At 32.5% G+C, this 14,573-nt stretch overlaps 1 protein-coding gene across 2 annotated transcripts in view; it reads left to right on the top strand.

Moving 5' to 3' along the window:
- Positions 1–10,477: 10,477 nt before the first annotated feature.
- The window catches only part of LOC136024989 (E3 ubiquitin-protein ligase NRDP1-like), a 69,534-nt gene continuing 65,438 nt past the window's right edge, over positions 10,478–14,573 (top strand). The window contains exon 1 of one of the 2 annotated variants that reach the window (XM_065700600.1): positions 10,478–10,585. The gene's annotated coding sequence lies outside the window, so the exon portion shown is untranslated. The remainder of the gene's footprint in view (positions 10,586–14,573) is intronic. The other variant, XM_065700601.1, reaches the window with a different exon arrangement.

The raw sequence follows: 14,573 nt of genomic DNA, 5'->3' as shown, positions 1-14,573 counted from the left end.
CCTTTAAACTGTGAAAATCATTGGTTGAAGTCATTTGGTAACGCCAATCTGTATCCATTTTATTTCTAGTTAAAGACATTATGTTGACAATCAATTTTATCTTGGGACAATTGACCCAAAATAAAGACGTGAATAATTTGGTTAAAAAAGCGTCATTTCGCGTCTTCAATGTCCAAGCGTATTTGAATGGTACCAAAAGAAAACTTAAAAAAGAGTTTTATAGCTTGATTTTGGTAATTTGATTAATTTCTCGGAAATCGAATGAGGGTGTGGAAATAGGAATCGAGTTTGGATGGAAATCGTATTTGTATTATAATAAATCATTGCATCACGCGGAAAGAATTGTATGATTTGCAAAACGAAGCCTTCTCAGAATGGTTTTGCGATTATCTTGTATAGTTGAGATGCTCTGTCTAAGATGGAAAAATGTCACATCTGTTTTTTTTTATATTTTTGTTATTATTATTATTTTTTGTGAAGTTTATGGTTTTTAGCCCTCAGAAAAACTCTGTTGTTTGTGAGGTTTTCCTAATTTCAAATTTTAATAAAAATCTGAAGTTACAAACAGATTTTTCATGTCCGAAATATGGTTAATGTCGACATTCACTGGTGAATGTCTAAAATTCCTTTTTCTCTGCTTGGATTCAATTAGCTTTGTGAATCAGCTTTCTCAGTCTTATGCAAGCTTCAATAGTAAGAGTTTGATTAGGTTTGGTTTTTTTAGGTTATATTTAGTTTCAAATTTCAGAAATCGGTTAAAAACCCTAAACTAACCTGTCACAATAGAACCTTGTATAAAAGTGAAAAAGGTGAATGGCAGCGCAGACTAAGTCCAAGGAGAAAAAAGGTATTTTGGACATTCACCGGTGGTCGTCGTCATTTACCAATTTCTAACGTTGACCATAACATATATATTTCAACTTGGTTAGGAAAAGACAGTAAAATTGTTTTGCAACGGGAAATGTAGTATTTATATTGAGATTAGTTGACTATGTCGTTTGAAGAAATAACAGTCCAATAAAACTCTTAAAAAATATTTCAGGTGCAAAATTTTGTAGCTTACAGAAATTTTGAAGTTCAAGTGCAAGTTCGCTACAGGACTGAATATGGCCCCGAGTTCAGATTCGGTTGCGGTAGTAATTAAGGATCTTTTCTCTATTTCTACAAAAAAAAAAACATGAAAAAAAAGCTTTAACGAAATCTTGGAATATAATTATTGACAATTATTGGCAAAACAAGCTACCTAATTAAAGAGCTTGTAGAAAAAAGTCTTTGTAATAAGTTTTATAGGTGTGTCTCCAAGAGCAACTACAAAACTGTTACGAACATTTGATTGTCGTTAAATATCAGGGTAATTTCTATAAGGTGTTACGGTAAATTCTAAAAGTGGAAGATTGTTAGTGGATTTTTTATGTAAGATTGAAAAGTTTGAAATTTAAAAGTCAAACCTAAAAATTGGTCCATTCAAAGAATAAGTATGGATGATATATCTGTTGTGCTTTGGATTAACGACGCTTGTTGATTACTAAAATCCTCACACCCGCTCTGTATTTTATTGGTCCATGCGAGTTTGAAATCTGGGTACCGTATTACAAAGCTGAGATCAAGCCCAATTCGCCACCACAAGACAAACATTTCTATTTCATAGTTTGGTATTGTAATTCCACTTGTTTCAAAATCAAGATGCTAAACTGGATCTTTTTCACCTCAGAAAGTTCTGTTCTTAAATGTTACTCAAACTATATATTTCTTTAGGTTCCTGTTTACATTTTTGTTTCTTAAAGTATTTTGATTTAGAACTAAGAGAGAATTTTGTGCAATATTTGGGGCGAAAGAAGCCCGCTGGATATCCCTGCCCCCTTCACGAATGTAAAATCAAAATTAGAAGCTTAATTTATCTTAAAATTTAGTAGTAAGTTTTTTTTTAAGAAATAGTTTAGTTTCCACTTTCGTTTTCATTCTTTTGCCACATGATAGTGTTAAACAATGATTTTGCAAAATATCAGAGTAGGAGTTTGGAGGGAGGGGGGCTGTTTTTTCAAAGATATACCGTAAAAAGGGTGTATTTTAATTGCATATTTTGTGCTTATATTGATTGTTCTCTATTTCTTTGTATAGATTTATCTGTTTTTGTCTTTTGAATAGCTATGCATTTTTTTTGTTCAGACTTCTTAGTACCAATTGGTTTAGTGTTTTGTTAATTAATTTCATCAGCTTCCTGATATACCTATTTGTGATTTTTCTTGGAATAAAGATTTTGACAAAGGCACTCGGACTGTCCCAGTCCCTTTTACTTTCTCTATGTAAAGAGAGAAAAAAGTATTGCTGTAAAATTTGTGAACCTCTAAAAAAAAAAAAACTTCGAGGAAAGTTAATAGAGCAAATTACGATGAAATATAATTGGAATTAGATAAAACATTATCACTAATTTCTGGAAAGCTACTGAAAATATAAAAAAAAAATTGAAAAATTGGTTTAAATGCTACAATGTTGAACGCAGCTTATAAATATTATTTCATATTGAAATATATTTTGTTTTATAAGAATTAACTTAAATATGGGAAATTCCTGAATTTTCATTATCAAAAAACAAGGTATCCAGGGGACGAAGGTTAGAATTTAAATATAAATTTTCCCAAAAGGATTTCAAAGCTAGCTTGCCCTCCTACATTTTACTTTATATGCATTTTTTTTTTCAATTCTTTATTTTTGACTTGGGGCTCTAAAAACCTCATTAAATTTGTTTTTGATTTTCTTATTGAAGCTTGCAGTATTGTCGTAATAAACTTAAATTAAACCCGGTGAAATTCTTGAAACCACGTAAATGTGAACCCAGGCAGTCCTGGATAACTATTGAAATTCTTAAAGTGTAAGATTTGAGAAATCAAGCGTATGTGGAATATTTAAATAGTGAATGTGCAATGAAACTGGAAGAATTCAAAATCATAAGCAACAAAGTAAACTCGATGAGAAGAAAGGCTAAAAAAAGAATCCTTTACCAAGCAATTGAGTTTAAATAAGGATAATACTAAAAGAATTTGGAAAATTATTAATGACCTATTAGGAAAAAAGAAAGAAGCTCCTCCTAATTTGCTACTGATTCAAGGTGAGCTTGTTAATGATGAAATAAGTATCACGATTAAATTTGCTGAGTTTTTTTCAAGTGTTGGGCAAAATGTACAGGCGCAACGGTTGGTGAACTGTACTAATGATTTAATGAAAGATGAATTTTTGGAGAGGAATCGAAAATGAAATTGAATTTCAGCCTTGTAATGGAGATGAATTTCTGAAGGCTGTGAAAACAATCAAATCAAATTCAGCAGGGATAGATGGCATTAATTTGAAAACTTTTGGGTCAGTGATGTGTTATTTAATGCTGTGTCTAGTCGATATAATCAATCTTTTCCTCCAAACCGGTATATTCCCTGACGCGTTTAAAAGGGCAAAAGTAATTCCCCTTGACAAAGGTGATCTAAGCTAGAAATTGAAAATTATAGACCCATAAAAATCCTACTCTTGTTTTCGAAAATATTTGAAAAAATTTTGCATAAAAGGCTTTATGATCACCTAGTGAAAACGGGAATGTTAAGTGAAAACCAGTTTGGATTTAGGAAAGTTTACTCGACGTCGGACGCCGTGCATTCCCTTTGTGATATTGTAAATAAATGATTTGAACGTGGTGAAATCCCTTTGACTGTTTTTATCGATTTTAGAAAAGCATTCGATACAGTGGATTTTATTATACTACTCAAACGTCTACAATCCCTTGGAGTTCGTGGTATCTATTTAAAGTGGTTTAATAGTTTTTTAAGTGGTAGATTTATTCAGGTTTTTTTAAATGATATGTTTTCTTCTCATTTTCAAGTGAGGTGTGGTGTACCTCAGGGGTCTGTTTTGGGACCATTTCTGCACTTTGTGCATGTTGATTCAATGCGTTTCTACTTACCTGAGTGTTGTATTACGACTTTCGCGGATGATACAGCTTTAACTGTGTCTAGTCAATCGGTCGATGATTTGTTGTTGAACGTAAATAGGGTATTCAAGGCATTTTTGTGTTTACAAGTTTGAGCCTTTTGTCAGTGAACGTTAATAAAACTAATTTTATGATTTATAGGAGAGTTGGTGAGCCTCTATGTGTTGATAAAAACATATTTTTTAACGGTAGGCCTTTGTCACAGGTGTATGAAGTATGATATTTGGGGTTCCAGCTTGAATGTAATCGATCTTGGAAGAACCATAGTGATCTTGTTGTAGCTAAAGTTGCTAGAGGTTTGGGAATTTTGCGACGATTAAGGCATGTTTTATCATTCTCAGTTCCTTTATTATTATGTCACACCATTGTTGCGCCTTATATTTCTTATGGTTGTGTCATTTGGTCTAGTAATTTCTAAGCAAATTTTAAAAGAGTGCAGATCCTACAATATAAAACAAAACATCTTCTTGGTAATTATGTAGAAAATGTGAATGATACCGCGTCATGTTTTAAGAAATTACGAGTGCTTAACATTGGTCAGATTTGAAATTATCAAGCTGCTGTTTTTGCGTATGGATGTTGCAATGATGTATGCCCTCCAGTTTTTACCAGTTTCTTTCGAGTAAATCGTTCACTCCATGGGTATGAGACTGGAGAGGCAGATAATTTGATTGTTGAGTACCGAGACGCCACACGTACAGCTTTCGGAATTAGGTATTTAGCTTCGGCTATTTGGAATGATATCCCAGCTGGCATTAGGGAGGCAGAACATATTGGGTTGTTTAAACTAAAATTAAAAAAACATTTATTGGGAGTGGGGAGATAATTTTTTTTTTAATTTTTTTTTTTTATTATTATTGTTAGCCTTTATTTATGTATATGCTGGTGTTAAGGGGTAATTTGATTGAGAGTGTTTTTGTCCTTCTTTAATTTTTTTTTTATTGAATTAGGTTGAGAATCAGAGGATTGCGCCGTCCAACATCAGGCTGTTTGAGCCTTCCCCCGGGCGGTTGTGTGTATTTAAGGTTTTTGTAATTTAGTAGTTAATAAAGAGAGAGTTTATTCATTTTTTTTTTCATTCATTAAAAAATGTATCTCAAGAAACCCCTACTTGGGCATTTTAATAGGTCCTTCTTCCGTTGCTGATTAAGATATATGTTATTTTACAGATAATTCTGATTAGTTTCCAAATTATATTCTATTCCATTCATAAATGATATTGAGAGATCTTGAAATTTGTAAATGAAAAGCAACAAAACACGACCTAAATCCATTTTCACATGCGTTTCCTGTGCGAGATTTTGGTTTTTTGTTTGTGCGCATTTCGATGGATTTAACATTTCAAGGTAAACCGACAGTGTTGCAATTGAATGAAGGACTGCTTTATTGTAACTCCATAAAGAAACAAGTAAATAAATGTAAATATTTCGAATCATCTTATAGGAGGATAAAACTCCTAGAAAAGTAATGCTTTTGTGAGGAATTACATTAAAAAAAAAAGATGGCAATCTACTCAATACGATATATGCTTAATCTTTAGAAAAGGGTTCCTTTTTGGCTGATTCATTAAAGAAAGAACTCCAATTGCAACTATCGTCATCATATAGCCTTATTGCAACGACATTTTGGGTTGCAAGGACTTTTCTGTCAAAACTTTTTTTTATTTTATATAATGTGTATTTTAATGACAAAAAGCACGTAGATGTGGTAATTTCTTTTAAAATGACTGCTTCATTAGCTCTCCATGATTTCCTTGTGCCTCGCTAGCAGTCACATAAGAGAAAACGGAAAAAGGGGGACACGTCAGAGCCACCCATACAAAAAAATGATTGTTCTTGTTGTTCACGCCACGGAACTGTGTTTCGTGTACAAGGTTTTTGACCCTGGTGACTCAAACAGTGAAATTTATTTCACTGTTTTCGAAAGAAACTGTTTATTTATTACAAAGTGGAACACTTTTTAATAAATCGTAGGCCTATTGTGATCTTTACTTATTATTTTTTTTATGTAATTCCTCGTAGACACATTACTTTTATAGGATTTGTATAGTCCTGTAACGCGATCAGCAATATTTATATTTATTTCACTTGCCAGTGTAGGAGCAAGTATAGAAACGTAACTGTATTATACTCCAAAATGTATTTTCTTGACCCATACTGCCTTGCTAACATTGCCTCCAAAAGATGGCTCCATTAATACAAAATTAGAGAGGGTGTATTCATTGAATGAGACTAAATTTGTCACAGGAGTAAAAAGAAATATCCTCCCATCTTGCTGGTTTTTGCTACCACAACATCCCAGGTCTCATTGAGCTTTCATATACACACAGAATTAGTTCTGAAAGATGAGAGGCAAGAAATTGATATATATTTCCTGGGGCTGCAGCTATGACTAGAGATAGATTGTACAAACTTACAAGATTAATGGGATTAGTGGGGGTACGGTATATAGAAAAATATATCTGTAGTAGTTCCAAGTTATGATAAATATTTTCTAACATGTTATGCGGAATTAAATTTTGTTTCGGCCAAAAACATTTTATTTCAAATGAAAATTTATTTATATTTTTAGGGCAATAGTCCCCAAATACACAAAAAGGAATTTAGACTAAAGGGATAGAACCATTAGAATAGGCACAAAAAATTGCCAAAAATGGGGCCGACTGGCTTGAACATTTTGTTCTGAGCAAATCCTAAGGACGAAATACCCCCAGTATTTTGTTTTGCTTTTTACTTCATCTTATGTTTTTTTTTACTTTAACCTTTTTTTCGTTATTGACTAGCTTGTTTTTAATAAGATTTGAAACCATGAACACCATTAAAAACAACCACCCAAGGAAGGTAGCAAAGAACTTAATTAGAGACTGCTGAAATCTTTTGACCGTAACCCTTCTAATTAACCTTTGATAAAAATTAAGAAAACGAAAAAATTAAAATCAAAAATTAAAAAAGGGATAAAAAAAACTTTCTAAAAATCTAAATGAGTATAATTCATAGCCCCAAGATATCCTTAAAACTTATTTCGAATAAGCTAATATGTTCAGTAATGCACAGTGTGGCACTGTGGCACTATGTCTGGAGCTAAATAACTACAACACAGAGAAGTTTTAGTTCGTCTAGACGAAGGGTACAAAAAAGCCAAATCATTTTTCATTTGAAGGCTTTGAAACTGAGACCTGTAAATATTTCACTAAAAGAGTCATTTCTAAGGAAATAAATTTTAGATTTGGGGGGGGTTCCCAAAAATTGGTCATAAATAGGCAGAAGGAATTTTCGTCTTAAACATGCTAAGAATTGAAATTTGTTGATGAACCATGGGGATTCCAATGACAAAAACTAACTTGAAAAAAAATTGGCCTCAGAATTGTACTTTTTTCAAGTATTTGGAACTGGAGGTAGTGTATTTGATCAGTCCAGATCAAATGGAAGTCACCAAGTCATGAAATGGAAGTCATGATAGCAGTGGGTGCTTTTAGTTGGAAGGTGCTTTTAAAGTGTATTTTTATACTTTTTTTCGAAAAAGCCCATTTTCAAAAGGACAAGAAGTTGTTTTATTCGGCCGAATTTGCTTGAAATAGCTATAATGAAGACAATGCTCCAAGGAAACTGTGACATTGTTTGCACTAAATCTGATTTTTCCTTGTTAGATGCAGAAATAGTCCAGCAAAATGCTCTCTCTTGGAACCAAAAAACGGTATTTATGTGCGCAATGGTTCATACTCGAAAAGTGGAATTAGGTTTATCTTATTGAAATATACCGAAATATGGTTAAATAAAAAGAAAAAACAGAATGTAACAAGAAATAAAATTAAAAGAATGCGAATCTTAAGAGTCTCCTTGACAAGAGAATGTATATCTTAGTTTTTGTGTAAAACCAGTGACTAAATTTTTCTTTTCAAGAATTTGAAGAGAGAGAGAGAAGAAAGGGTTTTGTCGCATTCATAATTTCACTTTGAAATGAAAATTTTATGTTTATTTTATATTATTATGTAATTTCTATTCAATTTTATTGACTTTTTCAAGTAATTGATAAGTACAAGTTGGCTGGGTATCTGTAATGTTGGTAACACCAATATGTAATCTTGGTTAGTAACATTTTGTAATACATCGTAGGCCTATTGTGATCTTTAATATTTATATTTATTTCACTAGCCAAGGTAAGAGCAAGAATGGTTACTTAATTTTTCACAGGAGGGATGAATTTAGGTTTTCAAATTAAATAAAAAAAACAAGTTTTTTAACTAACAGTAAGGAGCGACATTAAAACTTAAAACGAACAGAAAATACTCCGTGTATGGAAGGGGCTGTTCCCTCCTATAATAAATTTAAAGATAATTTTTTTCAACTAAAAGTAAGGAGCGACCTTAAAATTTAAGACGAACAGAAATTAATACGTTTATAAGGGGTGTTACTCCCTCCTGAACACATCGCTCTTTGCGTTGATGTTTATAGTACTTTTAAAAAAAGCTTCTAGTTGTTCTAATTAAAGGAACCTTGTATTTCAGGAATGGTTAAAAAAAATTGGATAAAACTAAAACTTTAGCATAAAGAGTGAAGTTTTGAGGATTGGAAACCCTCTAATATACGCAATAGTTTCTGTTCGTCATTAAATTCAAATGTTGCTCCTTACTTTCAGTTGATTTTGATTATTTATTTAATACCTGATCATTTTCAAATAATACCAGAAAATCGGGTTTGTCCTTCACGGAAAGATCCCTCCTCTCCACAAACAAATTGAGTTGGCAAAGAAGAAGCAAGACATAAGAAGAATTTCGTATCAGAATTCAGGCAAATTCCTCCGTTTGTATAGTTTCTACTGGAAAATTTACTTCGTGGAAAATTCCCTACCCTTGAAGAGTATCTCAAGGAGAAAATTCGGCCAACCCCCTCTACCGAGAAAACATATGCATAATCGCTCATAAGAAAATACTATACATAAACAATGAGTCAATTTCATAATTTAAGACCTCTCCCCAGAGGCTATGGAGGGAGACGTTATCTCCAAAGACATAGTTATGCGATCTTTCAACTATTCTTAATAAAATGGCTATCTAAAAATTTTGAGAAAAAAGAGGCTTGGTAGGGGGCCTATTTGCCCGTTAATCTTTTCGATCATTTAAAAAGGGCACTAGACTTTTCATTTTCGTTCTAAAGAGCCCTTTTCCTAAGATCTAAAACCACTGGGTTGCCACGATTATAAAAAAAAAATTAAAAGATCATGCATCCGTGATCTTTCATCTAAAAAAAAAAAAAAAAAAAAAAAAAAAAAAAAAAAAAAAAAAAAAATCCTCATTTTTGCAGATACGAGCTTGAATCGTCTATAGTAAGGTTCTACACTTTTATACTTGAAAATTACTTATTTTTTACTTGAAAACCATATGCAAGTTCTTAAGCTAAGAGGATTTAGCGAAGTGCACAGACGAAAACGAAGAAAATATTGATTTGCCATAAATGAGGCCCGATAAAGGGTATACAAACTTTTAAAAGAAGGATTTAAAAAATGCAACCGCAATTCCTCTGGGTCCCATATCATTCAAAAACACTTAGACAGGGGCAGCGGACCCTCCAAATAGGTATCCTGGAAAAGATATTGTTTGCTCTATTGGCTGGAAACTAGTATCTGTAAGTCTTTGAGCCAAGGAATCCCTATGCCAAACAAAAAATAAAGCTAAACAATACTTTGTTTCACCTGAAAGCAGGTTCCAACCTCTTGGGTGAGGGTATTCTAATGTAAAAAAAGATTAAGTTGGGGGAAGTATCCCAGAAAATGGTGTCTGAAAAACAGTCAGTGAATTTTTATTCAATTAGTTTGTAACTTAGGTGCTAAAGCATTTGGGCCAAGCGGTCTCAAAAGCACAGAAAAATTTTATCCAAAGATAGTGAAATTGGATATCGTTGCCTAATAATCACAAGCAGAGTTCAGTTGTTGTAATGCAGCAACCTTCGACATAGGTTTTAGCATCATTGTAAATCGTACTCCGTTGATTTCCCACAATTTCTAATATTAGGATTTTCTAATATGCTGAATTTGATGGTTTGATGTTAATTGAAGATCGCTTGAAGATTTAAGGCACAGGGGCTTCCCCCAATTTCAAAAATTGGCCAAATTTTCTCAAGCTAGCAACTTATCATTGCTTAATGTTAATAGACTTCATATGTTTTGGATCAGCATGAAAATTCGATTTTTCGATTTGATGTGTCTTTTTGAAGTGTTTCGGTTACTCTTTAGCCACAACGATCCTTGCTTGCAGTTCTTTACCACAAACTTTTTGATAACCTTAAGACTGATTATATCAGCTGCACAATTTTCTTGGTAATTACATATTTCTAACAAAATCGCCAGACATTACACTATAAGTTGAGGTAACATCTTTTCATCAAAATCGTCACGCCAGAAACCAAACCCTAATAATTCTCTAATTTTCTTTTATTAGTATCGTCACCAGATCTTATCAGCAAATAGTTTCAGAATGACAACACTTTAAAGTCTAAACAATAAAGAGAGCATTTGTATTCCTCTCTTATCTTTTCCGCAGTTTGTTGCTGAAAGTTGCATTTGAGCTGATTCAGTTGAATGTTCTGGAACAAAGCTTCTAATTTATATTGTTATTGGGTAAGATAACGGATTATAAATCATTTTTAAGATAATTAGCTTAGGCCGTATCTTCATTATAGTTTTTTCCTGCTTTTTACTAAGTCGTTCGTGCTTTTTTACTTTTCAGGCAGTCCCAATCTCGATTGATGCTTTTTAGGGTTCAAAAAGACAAATTAGGGGCATTTGAAGTGTTTTTTTTTTCAAACCAGTCTGTTTTCAAAAGAACAAGAAGCTGTTTTATTTGGCGGACTTTGCTTGAAATAGGCACAATGAAGACAAGGCTTCAGGAAGACTGTGACATTGTTTTCACCGAACCTGATTTTGCCTTATTAATGACAAAAATAGTCCAGCAAAACTTTTTCCCTTGGAACAAGACACAATACCTATGTACATAATGGTACATACTAGAAAAGTGAAATTAGTTTAATCTTATTCAAATTTACCGAAATATGCTGAAATAAAAAGACAAAACAGAATGTAACAAGAAACAAAATTAAAAGAATTCAAAACTTAAGAGTCTTATGTTTTTTATTATCTTGAAATATTAATTTAAATACAATCAAAGAATAAAACATGATAGAAAAATGTGTTCATAACAGAAATAATCGCTGACATGTACTTTCTATCCAATTTTCTTGACAAATTCAAGCAATTGATAAGTACATGTTGGCCTGGTACCTGTTATCTTCGTAACATCAATATGTAATCTTGGCTGAGAACACTTTGTAATAAATCGTAGGCCTATTGTTATCTATACTTATTATTTTTTTAATGCAATTCCTCGTAGAAACATTACTTTTTTAGGATTTGTATCCTCCTGTAGCGCTATCAGCAACATTTATATTTATTTCACTAGTCAAGGTAGGAGCAAGTATACTCACTTGATTTTTAACAGGAGGGATGGATTTAAGTTTTCATAAACGTAACTGTATTATACTTCAAAAGGTATTTTCTTGACCCATACTGCCTTGCTAACATTGCCTCCAAAAGATGGCTCCATTAATATGAAATGGGAGAGGGTGTATTCATTGAATGAGACTAAATTTGTCACAGGAGCAAAAAGAAATATCCTCCCATCCTGCTGGTTGGGCTCAAAGAAATTTCGACATATAAAAAAGGACTAAGACTCTTTAAACCTCTAAAACGAAGTTTTCTATTTATTCTGTTGTTACGGAGGGAGAGATAAGCCTCAGAGGGTGGATTTTGCTGCCACAACATCCCAGGTTTCATTTAGCTTTCATATACATACAGAATTAGTTCTGAGAGACGAGAGGCGAGAAATTGATAAATATTTCCAAGGTCCATGGACTGGGACTGGCTTTCCTGGGACTGCAGCCAACACTAGAGAGAGATTGTACAAATTTACAAGATTAATGGGACTAGTGGAAGTATGGTATATAGAAAAATATATCTGCAGTAGTTCCAACTTATGATGAAGATTTTCTAACATGTTATGTGGAATTAAATTCTTTTTCGGCCAAAAACATTTTGTTTTCAAATGGAAACTTATTTATATTTTTAGGGCAATAGTCCCCAAATACATAAAAAGGAATTTAGACTAGGGGGGATTTGACCAATAGAATGACACACAAATTTCCAAAAATGACTGGCTTGAACATTTTGTTCTGAGCAAATCCTAAGCATGAAATATCCCCAGTATTTTGTTTTTGTTTTTTACTTCATCTTATGTCTTTGTTTTACTTTAACCTTTTTTTCATTATTGACTAGCTTTATTTTATAAAATTTGAAACCATGAACACCATTAAAAACAACCAACCAAGGAAGGTAGCAAAGTACTTAATTAGAGACTGGACCCTAACCCTTTTAATTTACCTTTGATAAAAATTAAGAAAACGAAAAAATTAAAATCAAAAATTAAAAAAGGGATAAAAAAAATTGTCTAAAAATCTAAATGAGTATAATTCATAACCCCAGGATATCCTTAAAACTTATTTTGAATAAGCTAATATGTTCAGTAATGCACAGTGTGGCACTGTGGCACTATGTCCGGAGCTAAATAACTACAACACAGAGAAGTTTTAGTTTGTCTAGACGAAGGGTCCAAAAAGGCCAAAACATTTTTCATTTGAAGGCTTTGAAACTGTAAATATTTCAGTAAAAGAGTCATTTCTAAGGAATTAAAGTTTAGATTTGGGGGTTTCCAAAAATTGGATATAAATAGACAGAAAGAATTTTCGTCTTTAACATGCTTAGAATAGAAATTTGTTGCTGAACCATGGGGATTCCAATGACAAAAATTAACTTGCAAAAAATCGGCCTCGAAATTGTACATTTTTCAAGTATTTGGAACTGGAGGTAGTATATTTGATCAGTCCAGATTAAATGGAAGTCACTAAGTCATGAAATGGAAGTCGTGATAGCACTGGGTGTATTTAAATCATATAATTGTTAAAAGATATAGAACAAGGACTGTACCATTTTAGGAGCAATCCTATATTTAAGTTCTACCACCTTAGGAGATATTAAGGGCTGTAGCACTAGGATATTAAAAAATTTTTATGTCATTGAAAATTATGCCATTTTAGGAGATACTATAGGCTATAGCACAAAGGCCATTAAAATTTTAAACATTCTTGAGTTCTAAATATTTTAAATTCAAACTATTTAAAGTTTAAATACATGACGAAAAACAACAAAGAGAGATAAAACTCGACAAAAAAGCATCAAACGAGGCTGCGGTCATTAGAGAGAAAAGATGAAAAACTGAAACAACACGGACATTTCGCCTATGTGTAGACTAGGCGTCCTCAGCACAAGATAAAAAGAAATAGAACTAAACTAAAAACAAACAAAACCACAGGAGGTTTTTGTGGCTAAAGAAGTGTTGGTATTTGAATTGTACCATTTTAGGAGATGTTATAGTCTAAAGCATGGAGGGTATTAGAAATTTTATATGTCCTTCAGTATTAAATATTTTAAATTTTAACTATTTAAAGTTTAAATACATTCTAAAATTTAAACACCCCAGTCATATAGCCTCCGAAATCTCCTAAAATATTATAATTTAAATCGCGTCTTTGCTATAGTTTAAATTGGGTTGCTAGTCATGAAGTGTTTTTAACAAATTTCCGCCGAAAAACTATTAGATTCATGACCTCCAAAAAACATTTATGGAAAACTTTTTGTTCATAGATCTTAAGTACTTTTGATCTAATTACACATTTTTATTTGACTGAAAAATAGCCTCAATAGCCTAAACTTCTCGGAATTTTGTATAGTTTTTAAGAAATGACAATTTAATAATAGTTTAAGCAATAGATTTAGTTTTCAGTTATTTTGATCAATGCTCTCAATCAATCAATAATTTTATTGACCAATACAAAATGGCACAGAAGTGCCCATATGGAGTAAATGAAAAAAAAGCAAAGAGAAAAAAAAAATCAGACTGTGATAAACGATACTACATAAAAACACTATAATATGGGTGGCTACGGTCTAGAGATGAAATAAATTCGGCACGTCGTTGGTCCACAGCTACAGTTGAATTAGTAATACTATGTAGTTGCGTAACTTTTGGTTACGAGCCCAAAGAAGAAGACTTAGAAGGTACTTTGCAAAGTTGTAATATAGTTTACGGATTGCCGTAAATAAGTCATGGTAAATAGCTTCCATAAAGGATCTAGGGCTAGGACATGAGGGATTGTGTAAGCGTTATAGAGTCTAGCCAAAACATTCTTACTGTAACGTGTTTTAGCATTAACTAGTAGTCCATAAGCTGTTCTAGAATTAGTGCTGAAATGCTCAAGTAGCCTTGCACACGTACTATACAGGTCAGCCAATACAGGTCACCAAGGGGTAAACCCATATAAGTTAGGGATGACGAAAGTTCAATATTAGAATCACCCAAGGTGATTGTGGTACTATCAGAATTGTCGTTTAGAATTGAACTTAATACAGTCACTCATACTCGGATTGAATTTTAGACCAATGTTGTTATACTCCTCACTTAACCTTACAAAAGTCTTCTCTATTAAATCCAAGGTTC

The sequence above is a fragment of the Artemia franciscana genome, chromosome 3 (assembly GCF_032884065.1).
Source record: "Artemia franciscana chromosome 3, ASM3288406v1, whole genome shotgun sequence".
In the NCBI taxonomy this organism is placed as follows: Eukaryota; Metazoa; Arthropoda; class Branchiopoda; order Anostraca; family Artemiidae; genus Artemia; species Artemia franciscana.
This window is presented reverse-complemented; position numbering and strand designations above follow the sequence as displayed.